We start from the raw sequence: 21,435 nt of genomic DNA on the forward strand, positions 1-21,435 counted from the left end.
AGGAACGCCCCCAACCCCGCAGACCCGCCTCATAGGCTGCCGTGGCCCTCACCATAAGGACCCTCCCCGTGGGGTCCCCGCGCCTCCGCGGAGCCGACGCCCCGCCCCGCCGCGCCCCGCCCCGTCGCTCGGCGCCAAGCCTAAGGCAAAGTCCCAGGTGCGGGGACCTACCAGCCTCGAGGCCACGCCCCTGTGACCACGCCCTCTCCGGACCACGCCTCCGGGCGGGTCGCGCAAGCGCCGCTCTCCCTTTGCTGGCTCCCGCTTCCGGCTCCGAGCTGCGGGCGACTGTGGTTCCGCTGAGGCCGGGCGGAGGCGGAGGCGGCGGCGGCTGCGGCTAGAGTGGTGGAGGAGCGGGAGGAGAGCGGCCTGCGGGGAACCGGGTCGAGGTGAGGGCAGCGGGGCAGTCCCGAAGAGGACTGGGCTCGCGGGGGAGGCCTCAGTCCCCCTGGGGGCGGCCTGGGGCACGGACCCCCCCCCCCCCGGGGCTGCCTCAGGCCTCCCGCCGGCCCGGTAGACTACGTTGGGCAGATGGATGGGTGTCCGGTTCTGGCTGCCCTTTCAATGCATGGGGACTCTGGGTGGCGAATGCAGTTGCAGAGGTGCAGACATTGTCCAGCCAGTGTTAGGGCGCAGCAGCCTCTCCTCCAAGAGAGGAAAGGTCGCTCGCCTGCAGCCTCTGCTCCTGGGTCAGGGGTGCCTGGGGGCAGGACGAGAGATGAAGAGATACCCAGGACAGAAATCAGCGCCCTAGTGTTTTAGGCTTCCCAGGAGAATTCTGAGACCCCGGAGCAGATGTCCTCCCAACCAGCGAGCGTTTGGGTACAAAATCGTGCGAAGCGGGTGTGCTTCGGTTCTTCCCTACGCTTCTTCCCAGATTCTTGGCTAAAAACTCAGCAGGTGCAATGCAGCTTACCTTGCCGACGGGAATGAGAAGCCATTCCTTGAGTGTTTTGTTGTAGCTGTCTTCCCCTTACCTTTTACCTGTTGCTCTGTTGATATGGCTGGCCGGGAGGGTAAAAACTTTCTCAAAGTTTTAACACGGAAGTAAGGCTAAGAGCAAAACTTTTCCCCCTTTGCCTTGTTCTCAGAGAGATGGAACTCCAGCCTGTAGCTTTCAAGGGTCCCTTCTCTTTTTAACCAGAATTCCCGAATATGTGGACAGTCCCACAAGGGAAGATGGTTTGGGGATGGTTTTTGCAGGAATCCGAGTGAATGATTAATCCTGGAGCGGTAGTGGGAAATGTCAAGAGCATAGGTTTGAGTGTCACATCAGACCTGGATTCTGGTGTCAGTTCCACCACCTGTTGGCCCTGTACCCTCACCAAGCCTTAGTCTCTTCCATTTTTAAAATGGGAATAAGGGTGAGTTAGGGATTCAGCTGGTTAAATATGTGTAAGGTGTATGGCAGAATGCCTGGCATATGGTGCATGCCCAACATAATGTTATATAACCTGTGCCTAGGTACCCAATCCCAGACCTGTAGTTTTTTTCTTTTTTTATTAATTTTTTTAAAAATTTATATGACATCAGAATACATTGCAATTCATATTACACATATAGAACACAATTTTTCATATCTCTGGTTGTATACAAAGTATATTCACACCAATTCATGTCTTCATACATGTACTTTGGATAATGATAACCATCACATTCCGCCATCATTTTTAACCCCATGCCCCCTTCCTTTCCCTCCCACCTCTCTGCCCTATCCAGAGTTCGTCTATTCCTCCATGCTCCCTCTCCCTACCCCACTATGAATCAGCCTCCTTATATCAGATAAAACATTCTGCATTTGGTTTTTTTTTGGGGGATTGACCAACTTCACTTAGCATTATCTCCTCCAGATCCATCCATTTACCTGCAAATGCCATGATTTTATTCTCTTTTATTGCTGAGTAATATTCCATTGTGTATAAATGCCACATTTTTTTTATCCATTCATCTACTGAAAGGCATCTAGGTTGGTTCCACAATTTAGCTATTTTGAATTGTGCTGCTTTAAATATTGATGTGGCTGTGTCCCTGTAGTATGCTGTTTTTAAGTCCTTTGGTTATAGTCCAAGAAGAGGGATAACTGGGTCAAATGGTGGTTCCATTCCCAATTTTCCAAGGAATCTCCATACTGCTTTCCATATTGGCTGCACCAATCTGCAGTCCCACCAGCTGTGTATGAGTGTGCCTTTTCCCCCATATCCTTGCCAACACTTATTGTTGTTTGTATTCATAATAGCTGCCATTCTGACTGGAGTGAGATGAAATCTTAGAGTAGCTTTGATTTGCATTTCTCTAATTGCTAGCAATGATGAACATTTTTTCATATATTTGTTGATTGATTGTATATCATCTTCTGAGAAGTGTCTGTTCAGTTCCTTGGCCCATTTATAATATTGGGTTTTTTCTTTTTCTTTTTTTTTTTCTTTTTTGGTGTTTAGCTTTTTGAGTTCTTTATATACCCTAGAGATTCTGTCTGATGTGTGAAGGGTAAAAATTTGCTCCCAGGATGTAGGCTCTCTGTTCACCTCACAGATTGTTTATTTTACTGAGAAGAAACTTTTTAGTTTGATTCCATCCCATTTATTGATTCTTGGTTTTAGTTCTTGCACTATAGGAGTCTTATTAAGGAAGTTGGGGCCTAATCCCACATGATGGAGATGGGGCCTACTTTTTCTTCTATTAGATGTAGGGTCTCTGCTTTTATTCCTAGGTCCTTGGTCCACTTTGAGTTGAGTTTTGTGCATGGTGAGAGATAGGGATTTAATTTCATTTTGTTGCATATGGATTTCAGTTTTCCCAGCACCATCTGTTGAAGAGGCTGTCTTTTCTCCAATGCATGTTTTTGGCACCTTTATCTAATATAAGATAATTGTAATTTTGTGGGTTAGTCTTTGTGTCCTCTATTCTGTACCATTTATCTACCTATTTGGGTGCCAATAACATGCTGTTTTTGTTACTATTGCTCTGTAGTATAGTTTAAGGTCTGGTATAGTGATGTCTCCTGCTTCACTTGTCTTGCTAAGGATTTCTTTAGCTAGTCTGGGTCTCTTATTTTCTCAGGTGAATTTCCAGACCTGTATTTTTAGGTCGACATTCCAAGTAATAAAGGATCCAGAAAATTTAAGCATCTCGGGTGTCATTTGAACTGGGTCAGGGTTAACACTTATCAATCTTTTGCTATTTCTGTGGGTCATTGAACCCTTCTGAGGAAAACACAAAAATGAAGACATTTGTTCTATAGCAAATAAGAGTAAATTAATTTTAATTTAATCAAAGCCATAATTAATTATATTCCTGTAAAGGCAATTTGTTTTGGTTTTGTGTGGCTTATTTCACTTTTAAATTGCATAGAGAAATGAAAAAGAGGTGCTGTAATTCTTTCTCTCTCTCCTTTCTTTCTTTTCTTTTTGGTAAATTGACTTGAGAAAGCCCCCACTTTGTGAATTGAAGAGGTACATAGGTTGTTTCTCATGAATAGCTGTGGAATAATTTTCATTCTTGTCACATAGTAGCAATTAAGGCCCCAGCCACTGCACTTGTTGTCACCAGCCCCAGGGACTAGGGCTGTGGCAACCAGCTGTGCCTCCCTGGGTGTTTACCTCCCACATGTTTAACATAGTTCTGATCTTGTGTCAAGGTCTCCTTGGTTCACATATGCTGGGTCATATTTCCATTTCTTCAAACTCCATCTGTGACTTTTGAAACATTTTCACTTCCAGCTATCTTAAGTAATTTCAAGCCCGGAGACCTTTGATAAGTCCAGCCAATCGTTGTTTCTTTGTTGCTTGTTAAGTAAACTTCACTTTCCCCCCAAAGTGATCCAGAGCTGCTGTTTTTGAAAACCCTCTCTCCAGGTGCAAAACAGTTCCAGTCTGCGGCTCTCGAGCTGCCTGTAGGAATTTGTTTGGAGGAGGAATGCAGCAGATGGGGGAGGGAGGAAAACTGGTTAAAATAATGTCCTTTGGGGGGTCTCAGCTGCAGCTATGCTTTTTTGTGTGTGTTCATATCAAGTTGTGTATACTAAATTCAGCTTGCTTGCGTCTCTGTTTTCCCATGTATAGGTAGATTCGTAATTTCAACTAAGCATAAAGTTGTAGTTAATTATGTTCAAAGTAGCAAACATACTGATTTGTGATCAAACCTTGAAAAAATATTCTAGAGGTTTCACTGAGAGTATAAACACATTATAAATAGTTAAATTTTGAATTATGTCACTTTTTTTAGTATAACAGCTTCATTGAGATACAGTTCATGTATCATAAAATTCACTTTTTAAAAATGTACTACTTGGAGATTTTTAGTATATTTCACAGAATTTGCCACTATCCTCAGTATCTAATTCCAGCACATTTACATTTTACCAGTTCATTAATCTTATGAGTGGGATTCAGGAGGAGAGAGATTCAAAAGAGGGCAGCAGTTGAAGCGAGCAGCCCCTCCACTGGAACATGGGGCTGAGGAAGGAGAGGACCATGTCAGATTCTTGGCAGGAGTCCAGCGTAATCCTGCATACAAGGACATCCCAGTTACGCAGTGTTTATGGATAACTCTAATTTGCTGAGGTTTGTTTAAAGAGTAAAATTGAATCTAGAAAGAATAATAAATCATGAAGTCATACACAGTAGGAGGTCCATGTACTCAGTAGTCCCTTTACCAGGGTGAAATGGAGAGTGACTGACCAGATGCAGTGTAGAGCAAGAAGCTGAGCATCTGTGGACAGTGCAGGTAGTGAGAAAGCAGCTCTGCGGTGTCCACAACTCCAGGCTAGGATGATTAGTGCTGGGTCCTGTGACCCTCTGTGGTACCCACTTGGGGAGTCCTAAATGAAGAGAAATCTGAGAGAGGTGGGAAGATAGAAAAATTAGGATCTTTATATAATGCTTGTGGGAATACAGAATGGTATAGTTGCTGTGGAAGACTGTCTGGCAGTTCTCCAAAAGCTTGGACACAGAATGAACACACAACCCAGCAATTCTAGCTTAGGTATATGCTTGAAAAGAAGGAACCCACGGGGCTACCAAATCCCTTACTGGTGGTCCTTAACTTAACCATGGAGTTACATGCTGATGAGTCCATTGTTAAGTTGAAGACTCATTTAATAAACTAACATAATGTCATCATACAGTTTCTACTGAATGCTTACTGCTTTTGCATGATCAAAACCGAGAAATCAATTTTGATTTTATGGTAACTGGCACCATCGCAGGTGGGTAATGATCAGAGCAGCATTCCTTAAAAGTCTGTCTCCTGTCCAAACCCATTTCCACTATGCTAGAAACAACCCAGCTGTCCATCTTGTAGTGGGTAAATAAAATATGGCCCATCATACAGTGGAATGTTGTTCAGTAATAAAAAGGATTGAAGTTCCAATATGTGGATGAACCTTGAAAACATCAAGCTTAGTGAAGTCCCCAGATTGTATGACTCCACTTACACCAAACATCCAGAACAGGCACATCCATGAGGACAATAAGCAGATTTGTGGTTGGCAGGGGCCAGGGTGGGGGAGCAGAGTGGAGATGACAGCCAAGGGGCTCAAGGTTTCTTTTTGGTGTGATAAAAACATTGTAAAACCGATGGTGATGGATGCACAACTCTATGAATAACTACAGGGAGAGGTGAGAAGAGAGCTAGAAGCACAGTGGAAATGGGTTTGGATATGGGACAGAATTTTAAGGAGCAACTTGGGACTGAGTAGCCAGAGGTTAAGGACTAAAGCTCAGAGAACCCCAGAGACAGAGGAAACAACTTCCAACACAAACGGCGGCCTGGATTATTGCCTGAACAGATTGCCTCCTCTGTCGGACGCTGTGCCCAGGCACTGGGGATAAAATCATGTACGGACTCAGTCCCCTACCATGGAGGAGACAGTTACCAGGCATGTGCATGCAGTCCAGCATGGCCAGGGTGGAGGCAGAGGTGTAAAGAGAAAGTTCTGTGGGCGAAGCCCCAGCACAGGCAGGAAAACCCTCTCGAGCCACAGTGGTGGGCTGAGCCTCAGCGGCAGCTGGCAGATGAGGGAACAGCACACCCACCAGCTCAGAGCCAGGACACAGCGATGAGCCGTTTTCTAGTAGCACCCAGACGGTGTGCTCCGTTTAGGCCTCATGTTATTGTAGAGAAGTCTGTGGTTGTTTTCATCTGGAGTGGAGGATGGCTCAGGAAGGGCAGAGGCTGAGGACAGTGACCTAGGGAGAAAGAAGGAGAATGGAGAGAGGACAGAATTCAGGTCTGTTTGAAGATAGATGTGACAGGGCTTAGGTGACAGTGTGGGGGGGAGAGAGGAGTGTCTTCCAGTCACTACAGGGGATGTGAGCTGGGCCAGGAAGATGACAGGACCAGAGGTTGTTATCTTTCCAGGTGACACAGTACTTGCAGCCTACAGGTGCTGCCATCCATCGGTATGATCAGCTTCTCTAAAGGGTATTTTTCAGTGGGGATGCAGAAAGCTGTGTTCTGCCCCCAGAGCACAGATCTCTTCTCCCCACCTCTGCTGCATCCCAAGGTTGTCTGTTTTTTTCTTTTCTTGCCTGCTTTTTAAGTACTGAGGTTTGAACCCAGGGGTTCTCTGCCATTGAGCTATATGGCAGCGCCTTACTTTTTGAAACAGCGTCTGGCTAAGTTGCTGAGGCTGGCCCCACATGATCCTCCTGCCTCAGCCTCCCAAGTTGCCTGAACTACAGGCATGTTTATAGTGTTTTGAGGGGGGGCGGTGAGGCAGGACAATGTTTAGAGCTGTCAGCTCCAGGCCGGTGGAGGAGGGAGGCAGAGAACCTGGCAGCTGAGGGATGCAGAGTCCATCTGAGATGGAAACCTAGTCAACCTGACAGCAGAGCAGTGATCTGGTTAACGTGCTTATGTAACCAGAGGCGACACCTCCAGCGGTTTCCGAGTCCTTGCAGGTCTCAGGCTGCCCTGTCCACACCCACAGGTGTCAGCACGTTGTTAAGGAGAGTGGAATATCCCTTTGGAGACTGAAGGCCATGCAGGTCTCCTCTCTGTTCTGTAATTTATACCGGCCTCCCCACACACTGCTCTGTGAAAACACCATGACTGGCCTGGCAGCCGGAGGGGAGCGGCCCCCAGGACATCCACAGGCTAGCCTGAAACAGGCGCCCTCACATGACAAAAGGGACTTTGCAGGTGTGATTAAGGGTCTTAAGATAGGAGATCATCCTGGATTATCCAGGTGGCCCAGTTTCATCACAGGGTCCCCATAAGAGGCAGACAGGAGGGTCAGCGACAGAGAGACTGGTGGATGCTACACTGCCTGCTGTGAAGGTGGAGGGGTGAGGCGGCCCTAGACGGTGGACTAGGCCTCCCTGGAACCTCCGCAGGAACCAGCCCTGCCACACCTGGATCTCAGACTTCTGACCTCCAGCACTGCAGGCTAATACATTTGTGCTGATTTCGGCCACTGTTAGTTATTTGCTCTAGCACCCTCAGGAAGCTCACATTCCAAGTGTCTCATCCAAAATCCAAGATCTTGAACTTGCAGACTTGACCTGGGAGTCCCTACACTTGCCCTCCCTTTCAGCCTTCCTCGCAGCTCGCAGCTCAGCGGCCCCTGGTGCTCTGGGCTGGGCAGCGTTGCCCCGTCAGCAGGCTCCTGCCCTTTCCCCTTCTCTGACCTGGTCCAGGGCCCTGTCTCCTCTCAAAGGGTGGCAGCACATGACTTGCCAGCAGGAGCCTGGGCACACTCCTGGGGTGTGAGAGATGCTCCTCAGCCCACTCCTTGGCTCTCACCCGTGGGACCCGGGACATAGCAGGGCTCCTCCTTTAGTTGGCTTGTGGTGGGCGTGCGGGTGTCAGGGCACGGTGCTCATTCATTCAGCAGGCAGCTGCTGTCACAGGTGCCAGTGGAGAACACAATTTAGCTATTACATTAAATTAGAATCTTAAATTAAAGCAATTTAAAAAAAATAACTCGGTGACAAATGAAGTGTAGCAACAAATGCCATAGAGGTCCACTCCAGAAGTTTGAGGAACAATTACGAGTCAAATCTCGTAAATGTGTGCTACTAAATTTGTCATTAGCTCCACCCAGCTTATATGCAGGAAGATCAAACCTTCCTTTTAGGATCTCTTCCTCTTTCAGAATTTTTTAAAAGCTCCAGTCAAGGGGCAGCACCCCACCACTGCCACACAACCTGGCTTCCCAGCTTGCTGGGGAAAGGCCTGTCGTTCACAGTTGTTTTTTTTTTTTTTTAATTGTAATGTTATATTTGACATAAAATTCACCCTTTTATAGTGTGCAGTTCAGTGGTTTTAAATTTATTCACAGAGCTGTACAAGCATCACTAATTCCAAAAACTTTTCTTCACTCCCAAAAGAAATCCCATTCCCAGCTGTCATTTCCCCTTACCCTGTCCTCCCAGCCCTGGCAACCTCCCTCTCTGGATTTGTCTGTTCTGGACATTTCAGATCAATGGAAGACTACAACCTACGTGGCCTTTTGTATCTGGCTTCTGTAGCGTGACATTTTGAGGCTCACCCAGGCCTGAACTTTGCTGTTTTAATCTGTAACAACATGAACATAGAAGCAGTAGTGACAGGGACGCGCCAGAGGGGAGCACGGCTGCCCTGGGGCTGCGTCAGTTTCACTTGGTTACCCTTATCCTGTGTCTCTGACTGTGGATGATTCATTCGTGTCCTGTCTCTGGGGTGACAGTGAGTTAGCTCCTGGCTCGAAGGGCCTCTTAGTCTTGCATTATCTCATAAATACTGCCCAAATTGGAGCACTAACTGGTTTAAAGCTAGAATAAACAGAAACAGCTAAGGTGAGATCCAAAAGCCTTCTACATGGTTAAACTAAACACTGAGTGTCCCTGTCCTGGAGATTTTAAAGACTAGGGTTGCAGGGCTGGGCGTGTGGCTCAGTGGGAGAGCACTTGCCTGGCTTGCATGAGGCCCCAGGTTCAATCCCAAGCACTGCACAAAAGTGGGAGAAGGAAAAAAAACAAAGCTGGCCTTCCAGTGGTCTAGAAGGTTCTCCCAATAGATGAGCTTGAGGACCAGAAAGGCTGGGACTCTGAGATGGGTGCAGTTTCATTTTGACCATGACCATGATAAAAATGAACATTGTAAACGGTGACCCAGAAGTTTTACCAAAGAAGACTCATCTGTGTGACCCTCAAGAGACCGGTATTTTCTATTCTGTTTTATTTTGTGAAAAACATTTTTTATAACTTACAAATGGGGTCCAGCCCATAATGTCAAAGTGCTACCTGGGGATTCCAGTGCACATACAGGAGGAAAATGTGTGAAAAGGATGAAGCACCCCACCACACACCAGGCAGTTCTGCCTCGGACTCTGCACCCGTTTCCAAGAGCTGCCGCCGCAGATCACCACGGCGACAAACCAGTGGTGGTTTAAAACAGCAGAAATGGCCTCTGGGTTTGTTTTTCACCACTCTAACAAATACCTAAGATAAACCAACTCATGGGAGAACTTTGCTTTGGCTCACACTTTCAGAGGGTTCAGTCCATGGTCGCTGGCCTGTTGCCTTTGGGCCTGGGGTGGCACAATACCTCTAGTGGGAGCATGGGGGAGTAAGCTGCTCACCTCCAGGAAGCAGAAAGTAAGGGGCCACCCGATAACCCCTCCAGGGACCAGGCCCCGGAACCCAGCTTCCTCCCTCTAGGTCTCACTTCTTAAAGGCTCCACCACTCAACACAGGAGCTTTGGGGGAACACTTAAGAGGCAAACTCTTGGGCTGGAGTTGTAGCTCAATGGTAGAGTGCTTTCTTAGCATGTGTGAGGCACTGGGTTCGGTTCTGAGCACTGCCTATAAATAAATAAATAAAATAGAGGTCTATCAGCAAGTAAAAATGTAGTTTTTTTAAAAAGTCAAACTCTTGCAGTTCTGAGGGTGGAACACTGAAATCAAGTGTCTGCAGGGTTGGGCTCTCTCAGAAGGCACTAGGGAAGAATTTTTCCACGCCTCTTCCAGTTTTTAGAAGGTAGCCAGTGGCCAATTTCTCAAGTCTCTACCTCCCTGTTCACTTGGGCTTCTCCTATCTGTCTGTCCCCTCTGTGTCCATGTGTCTTGCTGTGTCTCAGTCTCCCTCTCTTTTTTTTCTACAAAGACATCAGTCATTGACTCTAGGGCCCACCCAAAATTGAAATTGCACCTCAGGATCTTTACCTAAGACATCCCCACAGGCTGTCTTCCCATGTAAGGCCACGAGGTTCTGGGTGGGTGTGAAAGTGAGGGGGACACTGTTCAGCCAAGCGCAAGAACCTTCTATTGCAAATGACTCTTCAATGAGGAGAAGTCTGCTGGTTACAGTGCTCGTTTTTTTAGGTTCTCTATGGTGCATAACAGTTTTTCTGTATTTTCAAGTTACAGTGAGTGGTAAACTTGGGCTCATGCAGAAGCCAGTTAATTGCAGAAAGAAAGAAGAAAGCTCTTGGATTCTTTCTGGAAAGCTTTTGAATCTATTCTCTGAAGATAGCTTGTTATAAAGTATAAATAGGTGCCTGATATTATAATCTGTCAAATGTTTCGCTGTTTGTCTATACGCTACGTAACTATTCTCTCCCTGTGCCTTCAAACACCACTTTCACCAAATACAGATGTTAACAGGGGTGCAGTGGTGTGCATGTTAAGTCTCAGCTATGCGGGAAGATGACTGGGAGGATGACTTCAGCCCAGGACTTCAAGGACAGCTCGGGCAACATAGTGAGATCCCCGTCTCAAAACAAAACAAAAAGTTTCATAGATTTAGAAAGGGAAAGAGTTGGAACCAGCCATCACCCCCTGCACCTGTCTTACAATCTGACCTTGAGATGCAGGATATATTAAAATATATTCAAGCTCACACTGTTGAAGTTGTAAGTGGAATACTAATGAAGGTCTTTGCAAGGTTCTGGGATTAATAGTTACACCTGCATTCCTAAGATGGGGAACTTGAGAGGCTTGGAAACCAACCTCTGGGCCACCTGTTTGCCACAGCACAGGCTGTTTCAGGACTCTGGAATTCACTAATGACTCCCCCGTTAATCCACCTTAGGCTTCGTTTATTGGGATCCCTTCTGCACTTCAGGCATATCAGTGAGCCACCTGGCGGGGCTGACTGTGGAGAAGAGGTGCTTCCTTCCAGGACAAGCCAGTTTGGTTGTAGACTATGGGATCAGCAAACTTTCTGCAGAGACCCAGAGAGTAAATATTTTAGGCCAGGCTGCTGGCCAACCCATACAGTAGTGTTAAGCTTTTGAGCTTGTTTCTGGGGCCATGGCTGTGTAGCTTTGTAAATGTCCTCCTCACCTCAGGTCTCTCTGTCGTTGCAGGGACCCTTTTTATGCTGTGGTGCATCTTGCAGGGGAATGATGATCCTCCGTGCTATTTGCAGATCAGGGAGAGGGGTCTGCATGACCCACACTCCAGATAAACAGTGAGACTTAGTTGTTCAAGCCCCTGCTTTGAAAAGTGGGCTCAGCCTGCCTTGGGCAGGTTCAGACTGGAAAGACTGGTGAGTCTTTTCAAAGTTCCCTACCCCCGTCCCATTCCAGTTGTCTTCTTCCAGAAATGCAGTGCCCTTGAATCATTTCCTAACTCATTGAAGGCAAACAGGTTTTTTCCTGGCGTTCTGATGACTCTGTGCCCTGCCTCCCCTGTGACAGAATGCTCATTATCTGCTGAAAGAAAACCCACTGGCCTCCACCAAGTATTTGATTTCCTCTGTCCTCTTTACGGCCACCTCTACTAACATTTGCACTTTATTACCCACATTAAAATTGTCTCTGACTTAAAAAAATAAAGCCAGAAGGGTTTTTCAGAAGGTTTCAGATGTGTAATAGCTACACCTGAATTAATCTTTTCAGAATCAATTGTTTTCATTAAAATGTTTTCCAGCCATGTCATTTTGATTTCTGCACAGCCAGTTGTTTTGACATAATTGTTTAAAAGATGCCCAAAGAAAGCTGCTGCCCTTCCTAGCTGGGCCCCAGTGGGCAGAATTATTTTGCTGAGAACCAGCAGTTCAGCCTCCAGCTTTGCTCCAGGTCTAGAGAAACACTGTCCACAGGCCTACACTTCCTCAGTGTTGGAGTACCTGTGAATGACATGGGAGGTCCTCCATCCTGGTACCAGAAAATTGTGTGAAACATGAGTCAAAGGAAGTGAATAAGCTCCAGGACAAGCCTGGGCAGTTCAGAGCCATCTCCACCCCATTCTTGGCCTTTTGTGCTTTTTTTTTTTTTTTTAACCCCCAAATAGGGTAAAAAATGAGATCAGACCCCAAGCTTGTCTTTCTTCTCAGTCCCTTTCTGGCCTTGAGACGGAGCTCTGGCCTCCTGATTAGATTTGCCCCTTCCCACCTCCCTTTGAAGGGCCGCTTCCTCCATGATTGATTCTTAGGGTTCTCATCTCTTCCTCCTCATGAGCAGCTCCAACACTCCTCCCCCGGCCCTGTGCAGCAGTCACCTTTGCTCATCAAGAGACTCCAGACGCCATATGGAGCTGTCTTAGGTCCCCTGTCTCCACTAACAGTCCTGTGATTGCCCAGGGGTTCAGTGAGTGCAGGCTGAGACGAGGACACCTTGTAGCACAAGCCAACTCGGTGGGGTGTGCTGGAACTGATCTCTTGGGAGGCTGCCTGGGTCCTGTCACCCAGACAGCTGGCAACGGAGGCGGTAGGAAGAGTTGCAGGTGTTGTTTAGCTTCTGCCTTGTGAATGCTGTCAGGCTCCTGTAGGAAATCTAAGTCCAATCTGCGAGGAGTCACAGCTCTGAGGTTCGGGTCTCCTCCAGCAGTCACATCCTTGTAAAACGCCATTTTAACCATTTCTACATACACCATTCAGTGGCATTAAGCACAGACACCTTGTTGCACAACCATCCCACAAACTGCAACCGCCCCTGTTAAGCGCTAACCCCCAGCCCCTGGCACCACCTTTCTGTTTTCTGTTCTCTGGATCTGGCGATTCCATGGGCCTCCTGGGAATGGCTCGTGCTGTGCCTGTCCCTTCATGGCTGTCCTACTTCCCTCAGCATAACATCCTCGAGGTTTGGCCATGAGGTAGCGGGTGTCAGAATTCCCTTTTCAAGGCTGAGTAATAGTCTAGCAAGTGTGTGTGGTGGGGGGTGGGGTGTCATACTTTATCTGTTTTTCTACTGGTGGATGCTCAGCTGTGTCCACTTTCTGGCTGTTGTAATTCTGCTGGGAACATGGGGTACAAATACCTGCCTGAGTCCCTGCTTCAGGTAACCCTACAGAATGGGATTTATGAGGCAGGCTAGATTCAGGAGCCTCAGAAGCCAGCACCAATCCTTATGGAGAAGCCCTTAGCCCCTCTGGCAGATGGACATCAAGTCCAGCTGGTCAGGAAATGGGGTTGACCACATGGAAATGGACAGCTCTGATCAGATCTTGCAAATACTCTTGGGGGTAGGAGAGGCAGCACAGAGATGCTGAGATCTTTCTGAGCTAATCATCCTGTAACCAGGCTCCTAACTAGCTGGGTGAAAGTTCCTGAAGCTACTCATTAGTGCACTGGTACCAATAGGAGGTCACCACAGGTCCTCTGCACTGTTGGGGTTGTCTGCTTAACATGTCAGTGAAAAAGATGAAGATGTAAGAAGCTTCCTTATCAAAACTGGGTCTTGGGGCTGGGGTACTGGCTCAGAGTAGAGGGTTCACCTAGCATGTTCAAGGCCCTGCGTTCAATCCTCAGTACCACATTAAAAAATTAAATAAAATAAAGGTATTGTGGTCAACTACAACTAAAAAAAAAAAAAAAAAAAAAAAAAACTGGGCCTTATGCATCACATGGCAGTTGGGACCCAAACAGTTCAGCAGTGGAAGCAGTTGGCTGAAGCACACAAGAAGGGTCTCAGTATAAGGCATTTGGGTCTAAATCAGGTTTTCCAACCTGGACACGGTTGCCATTGGGACCAGATCATCGTGGTGGGCTGTCCTTGGCATCACAAGGTGTGGGGCAGCATCCTTGGCCTCTGCCTTTTCTGAACCAGTAGCATTCTCTTCCCCCATGGTAACAATCAGAAATGTCAAGAGAAACTAGTGGTGCAGCTCAGTAGTGGACCACGGGCTTAGCATGCAAATAGCCCTGGGAACCAGAGTAGCCGCTGGTTGGGAACTACTGGCCTAAATGAGCAACTATGTGAATATAAGATGGGGAAAACAGACCTAATGACAGCTATGAGAAAGCGTCTTAAGGCTTTTAGCTGATTTAAAAAAAAAAAAAGTCTGAGCCAGTGGCTGTAACACAGCAGTCCTCCCCCTTGTCCTCCAGAATAAATGACTGATGTAATTTGGCTGCTCTGGTACCCTGACCTCTCAACAAAGCCAGACCTTCAGGACAGTCAACTCCATCTTATCTTGATGAATCCTTCCATAAAGCTGCCACCAGATCTCTAGAATCTCACCCACTTCCTATGCCCCAATTTCCATCTCCCAGTCTAGAGCTCCCTCTGATGCCAGGCTCCTGGATCAGCTGCCATCAGCTGTGACTTTAAGTTCTCATGGGGGGCAGGGGCTAGACCCCTACCCACAGTGGAACTGAACTTGCCACCTCTGCCTGGCCCAACCCAAGGTCCTGGGGCCTTGCACTGCCCTAGTGTCCTCTTTCTGCTGCTCCCCAGCCACAGGCCTGAGCGCCCCAGTGGTGTCCTCAGTGCTCCCAAGGCTACCTTCAGACCCAGTCCTCATGCTGCTGCCTTTTCAGGAGCCGAGCCCAGCCACCGCTCTGCATAAACCTCTGTGACTTCAGCTTCAGGAAGAAAGCATCAACCCCAAGAGCCCCAAAGGCCCCCGACAGGACCTTCACAACAAGGGATCCTCTCCATTCAGTGGGACCCCAGACCAGGGACCTCCTGGATGTCCCCTCGCTGCCTCCCTGCCTCCAGTGAACATTATCCAGCAGCACCATGTCTCAGGCCATGCCAGCGGGGAACAGCACAGAGCCCCCTCCTCCAAGGAGACCCCTCCTCAATAAACAAATACTGTCCAAATTCACCTGCTGGGTAAAATATCTCTGTAACCCCAGATCAGTACTCGAGATGCTTTCTTGGCCCTTCACATGTGTCCCCAGGGCAGGTCCCAGCTGGGGGGAGCTGGGGCACCTGCCTCTGGTTTCAGCTCTCCTGTGAAAGGGGGTGCCCTCCTCGAGGGTGCGGAGGCCAGGCAGTTCTCATTTGTGTGCTTTTCATTCATGACTTCGAAATTGAACGTGGCTCCCAAGCATAGTGCTCAGGCACTGTCCAGTGTCCCTTAGGACAGTTGGGCCGTGACACACCTCACAAAAACAATGTGTTCGCCAGAGAAGCTCCACTTGGGCCCGAGTGGCAGCGCTGCTGGCCACGAGTCCAGCATGGGTGGCTTAACGGTGTATATTAAATGAGGCATCTTGGGGTGGAAACATCAGTGAAGATCGAGTATTGACAGGTCGACAAAAATATGGTGACAGGAGGCTGGCAGGAGCCTACCCTGCTTCCCCTGGGAGGTGGGTGCAGTGTTCTCTGGTTCGCTCTGCCCGGTGACTCAGTAGGCTGAGAGTGCTCAGAGGAAAACTACAACCAGGCAGGGAACAGGTGTGTGTGTTGGCCGGGGACATTTTAAATTGTGCAGTGCAGGGGCCTTGGTGACCCAAAGGAGGTGGCACAGGCAGAAGGCGCGGTCAGTCACCAAACCCTGGTACTTTTTAATGCCACTGTTGGCATAAAAATCACTGCCATCCACTTTGAGCTTTTTTGGTAACTTTTATTTTAAAATAATTTAAGATTTTTTTTTTTTTTTTAGATTATAGAATTTAAAGAGATTGTGCAGAGTTCCCGTGTACTCTTCCCCCAGGAAGGGGTGTGGGGTGGTGGAGCCGTTCTCCCTGGGGGGCCCCTTCCTATGGTCACCACCACCCCAGATGGTTCTGAACCAGTGAAGCTGTGTCCCCTTGAGAAGGTGGGCAGCCTATCACCTGGACCATAGAGCTGGCCTCAGGCTGATGTGGCTTCACAGTGATGCGATGTGTGGACTCCTCCAGTTCCCCAGGTTCTCAGAGGACCACTTTGCCTTTTGAATCAGAGAGTTGCCAAGTTTCATAAAGAACAGCCTGTGGATAAGCGCAAAGTCAGGCGACAGCGATTACACAGAACTTGTGAAGATAGTTACAACAGTGAATCCAAGGTATTCCTGAAGAGCCCGGCATTGCCCCCATGTCCAAGTCGCTAGTGTCCCCCGAGATGTGTGCAGTTCGCTAGTGTCTTTGGAAACATCTGCGAGTGTTTTATTCATGAAAGGAAAAATAAACATTATTAAAATTTTTTAAAAAAAGCCATGGGAGCCTAGCTCGGTGGCGCAGGCTTGTGATCCTGGGGTGTGGCCTGGTGGTGGCTCGCCCGTCTCCCACACAAAGGCCCCGTGTTCCCCCAGCGCCTTTCCTTTTACAAATCCTCTTTCCTTTTGTAAATGCTCTTGTGCTGCTGGGGGAGAGGGGTGGGATTCAGCCAAGAGTGAAAGGGGACGGTTCTCCAGAGCTCCTCCGGAGTTTCCTAGGACCCTTCCTATCAGCCAGGAATCTGGGTGAAGGTTTGCACCTCAGGCACACTGCAGGGCCCTGCTGGGAGCTGGCTGCTTTTAGGCCCGAGAGTGTTCCACACGGTTCTTTTTTAAAAATATTTTTTAGTTGTAGATGGACACGATACCTTTATTTTACTTATTTGTTTTTATGTGGTGCTGAGGATGGAGCCCAGGGCCTCCCATGTGCTAGGCAAGCGCTCTACGCTGAGCCCCTGCCCAGCCCCAGTGGTTCTTTTTTCCTCCTCCTAAGAGGACTCGCCGGCTGCAGTGTGCCTTGTTAGCTCTTGTCTGTTTTAAGGGAGAATGGAGCTCTGCAGATAAGACGCTGGTGTGGAGAAAATGCCACGTTGGCGTTTGTTAGTTTCCGTCCCGAATGTGGCCCACAGGCCTGTGTGCGCAAGGCTGGTCCCAGCCGAGGAAGGTGGTGGGACCTTTGAGAGGTGAGGCTGGTGAAGCTGGGTCACCAGGGACATGCCCTTGAAGGGAGCAGTGGGACTCTGGCCCCCACTTTCTCGCTCTGCTTCCCAGCCACTCTGCTCCCACTGACGTACTACGCCATCCCAGGGCCAAGCGACCGTGGCCTGAAACCTCAAACCAAGACCAGGATGAACCTTTCCTCCTGTAAATTGATCCCAACTTAAAGGCCTCTGTCACAGCAACAGAGAACTGACTAAAGGTGGTAGTAGATGTTGACGTTTTTAAATGCTGTATATACCAATGGAATGGTTCAACTAACGGGTATGCTTCCACCTTAGAAAAAACTTGGAGGGGCTGGGGTTCTAGCTCAGCATAGAGCGCTTGCCTCGCACGTGTGAGGCCCTGGGTTTGATCCTCCGCACCACATAAAAATAAATAAAGTAAAAATATTGTGTTCATCTTTTTAAAAATCTTAAAAAAAAGTTGAAATGAAGGTTAAGTAAGAATGATAAGGGAGGACTGGCCAGTTCCGGGCATCACACAGGAGGGCGGTGACCTCAGCTCAGGTAGCTGCCTGGTAGAGTCCCTGGAGAGCAGAGGATGGCACGAAGTCACTTTGTGGAACCAGATGGGGAGCAGACAGCTTTGCAGGGACACAGTCGGGTCAGGTGAGGGCGAGAGCTGGCCCGGTGGACCCCCTGGTGGTGAAGAAGTGGGGAGCGGCGTGCCGATGTGAGCGGGGAGGGTGGGTGAGGCGTTCATCATTAGCCCTCCTCCCATGGGCTCCTCAGCCTGGGACACCTGCCTGTAGTCAGCCTCTGCCCAAGGTCCCGGGTCACTGTAAAAAACAAAAAATCTGGATTCTAGAATATGCCATCCCTTGAGTAGGAAAGAGCAGAGCAAAGGTGAAGGGCAGCAAGCCCAGCGCTGACAGCAAATCAAACACACCTCGAGCCATGTCAGCCCCATGGCTTAACCAGCAGCTTCCAGAGTCAGCCACCTCTGTTACAGTCCTCCTGCTGCCGCCCCCGACTCTGTCCCCTTCATGCCTCCGTCCCTTTAGCCCGCGACCAGCACAGGCTTTATAGGTGAAGGTTTGGCTATGTGGGAAATCCAAAAGGAGTTTGAATTAAAGAGACAGGCTCGAATTACCTTTAAACCAGCTCCAGGACGGCTTCTTGAACCCCCAGCCTCGAGCTACCCATTAAAGTAGCGAGGTTTACTGAAGAGGCTTGAGAGAGAAAGAGAGAGAGAGAGAACATGCCAGGGAATGGACTTTTATTGGGGAACAAAAAATTCTGGGGACAATCCCATCCAATGAAGATTAAGGGGGGCAGTGTCCCAAGGTCAGGTGAGATGATTGGGTCTTCAGGGGCTGTGGTCAGGCACACCTCCACACGGACAAGCCCTAGGACCTGAGAAGGGTGGGGAAAGCTCTGGACACAAAAGATGTATCTAAGCGCCTCTTGCCCAGTCGGGCAGATAACTCAGATCACGTGTGAGGTGGCCTCCCACACCTCCCATCTTGGGGCACAAAATGGCACCAAGGCTCAGGTGAGAAGAAAAGGAGTTGACACATGTGTTTGGGCTTGGCTTGGCACAGACCATGTGTGCATGTTGGCTGCAGCCAGTCACCTCTCCCGACTCGGCCTGGCCTGGCCTGCCCTGGCCAGGCCCATGTCCTAATCCCCTAATCACGTCCATGGTTCCGTCATACTGTATGGCAAGAGCAAATTGAGGGTGCAGATGGGATTAAAGTTACTTATCAGCAGACCTGGAGATGGGGGATCGTCCTGGGTCATCCGGAGCCCAGGGTTATCACAGGACCCTCATGAGAAAAGAGGCAGGAGGGTTAGACCGTAGTGCCTCCAGGAGCTGGAGAAGGAGGGACTGGATTCTCCTGGGACCTCAGGAGGGACCATCCCCTACCGATGCCTTAATCTTAGCACAGATAGGCCCATGCCAGATTATGACCCCCAGAACTGTGCAACAAGAAGTAGGTGTTGTTTGAGGCCACCGTTTCTGGTCATCTGTTGCAGCAGCTGGAGGGAACTCATGACTTTGGTGAGTGGGAAAGACACTCTGGCAAGTGACGGGAGCCCGTGGTCCAAGGGGCTTCAGGTGGAGACAGCTCCGTCTTCCAGGGGCCACCTCAGGCCCCCAAGGCCATCATTAGGCAGGATTAACATGCAGCAAAGGCAAGAAGAGAATCATGGTAACCTAACAAGGTGGAATAATAAAGAGGAAAAGCCAAGAAATTAAACATAGGAGGAGAAAATAGCCTCTGACTTAAAGGAATATGGCAAGATCGTGTCAAAACTCTGGCCCATGTTCAGAATTTAAATACAAATAAAAAATTGATAAGCCAGAAAGTAACTCAAAAGTCAATGCCTGCGATAATTTTAGTGTATCCAGGTGACATTAACTCACCTCTAAGAGCACCTGCTTGAGGAAGTTGCCGACATTTTTTGTTTATGTGAGACCTATGGGGGTGAAGAGTAGCTTAGCTGAACGGGGTCAGTCTTCAGTCCTGAAGAACCCAGTTCTGCTTGAGTAGCAGCAGGGTGTAAACGCATTTCCTCAGGCAGTTTCCACTCCGTTTCATTCAGCAGGTAACTCCTGGCATTTTGAGGGTGTTCCTGGTGTCCTGCCTGTCTTACTGGGTGCTCACTCGTGACTAAAGAGCCTGGTAGCCGCACAGCCTGTTGCATGGAGACTTAAGTGGTACTTAAAATCCCACCAAAGCCCTCGAAGCCGCAGTTGTCCCTGATTCTGCATTAATTTCTTTACTTTTTTCAGTCCTGGAGATGGACTTGCACACGCTAGTTGAGCTCGACCACTGGGCTGCGCCCCAGCCTGGCTTTTCTCCGTAAGACAAGGTCAGGTTTATGATGGGGTTTGCACTGGGCCCCTGCTGGCCTCGCCTTTGGATGCCGCCCTCATCCTGTCCTCACTCTGTCCACTGCCCTCATGTAGGGCAGGGACGCAGTGGCCCATGTTTTCACGCCAAGAGAGGCTGACTAAGCACACAGATCTGATGTGATGCCGGCACCCAGGTGGGGGCACGTGGCCTCTGCCTTTGGGGTCAGGTGTAGTGATGGCCCTTGCCAGTAGTGTGCTGGGCTACAGTGTAACGGGCACACTGGCCCAGGCCATGTGCCATGGACTAGCCCAAAGCTAGCCAGGCATAGGGGGCCTGGGGCAAGGTGCCAGGGGCTCTGCAGACCTCCAGTGCTGCAGGACAGTGTTGTTGGGGTACAGGATGCAAATGATGTCAAGAGGTGAGGCTAAGAAGGATCCCAGACACCAGAGATGGGGAGATGAGAGTGAGCAGTCACCAAGAGGCCACTGCCTGGGCAAGTGACCAGGGAGCAGCCTGAAGCCCATCGGTAGGCAGAAGACAGGCAGTGTTCTGTAGGCAGCCCAGCCTGGGCTCGTGCCTCAAACATGAGGGAGGAGGTTCCAGAAGAGCCCACAGGAATGGCCATGGGAAGAATGAGGCAGAATGTCAAGTTCCTGCAGAGGGAGTGCGCCATCTCCTGGGAAGTGCTGTTGAGTCCAAGTCCCCTGCAGGGGGGACCACAGTCTCCCCAGCACACCACAGTGCTCAGTAGATATCCACTGAACAAACCAAAGACTCTGAGCAAGTGCTGGGCGTGATACTGGCCAAATTATATGGTTATACAGTGTGCAGGTACAAATATGGAGCGACAGATCCCTCGTTGTGTACAACTAATGCACCAATTTTAAAATGTGAGGAAAATAAATTAAAAAAGAAAGAATTTCCGACCCTCAACCCACTTGCAGAGTTGAAAGTGCAGCGCAGTTCATCTGCAGCCTGAAGTCTAATGCTCCCAGGAAGCTTCCAGAACTCGGGTAATCTGTTAATGAGTCCAGCAGGGCTGAGCAGGAAGACGCAGCTATCCGGGCATGGGGCGAGAGCATGTCTCATGTTCCTTCTGTCACCAGCCTCCACATCCCTAGGAACTCCCTCTCAGTGTCAGTTTGCATGGCTGTGGAGGGCCCAAAGTATGAGGAAGCCATCCCTCTGACCAGTTTCTACCAGTGAGGACACATCCCAAGGAAGTGTTCAAGATCCTTCACCCGGATGTCCTTCACAGTTGTGTTTATACACACAGTCACGCGTCACTCAACTTGGCATGGGGATGCATTCTGAGAAATGCCTCACTAGATGATTTCGTCACTGTGTGGACCTCATAGAGTGCACTTAAAGGAACTAAGGTATCCACAGTGTCACATGTGACGTAATCCGTGGGACCACTGTCTTACATGCAGTCCCCAGACCTAAACCACGCTATGTGGTGCTCAACTGCACATGAAATGTTGGAAGCAACCAGGTATGTGACATCTGAGGAGTGCTTCCCCGTGATCAGTGCAGAGGGTTTCTGAAATCTCTTCAGCAGTGCGTGTGGCACCCACGTACCCTGCCTTCTGCCAAAAGGAGAGGCAGAGTACCCCCACC

The 21,435-nt window shown here is 49.0% G+C and overlaps 1 protein-coding gene across 6 annotated transcripts in view; it reads left to right on the forward strand.

Moving 5' to 3' along the window:
• ARHGEF18 (Rho/Rac guanine nucleotide exchange factor 18) overlaps positions 1-21,435 on the forward strand; it is a gene marked incomplete at its 5' end in the record, with an annotated part of 74,650 nt that overhangs the window by 25,512 nt on the left and 27,703 nt on the right. Inside the window, one exon of one of the 6 annotated variants that reach the window (XM_081286605.1) lies at positions 242-389. The exons of the other annotated variants lie outside the window; for them this stretch is intronic. Of the gene's footprint in view, positions 1-241; positions 390-21,435 lie in introns of those variants that run through there. 6 annotated transcript variants of the gene reach the window in all.

The sequence above is a fragment of the Spermophilus citellus genome (genome assembly GCF_964194105.1).
Source record: "Spermophilus citellus genome assembly, chromosome: 3".
Classification (NCBI taxonomy): Eukaryota; Metazoa; Chordata; class Mammalia; order Rodentia; family Sciuridae; genus Spermophilus; species Spermophilus citellus.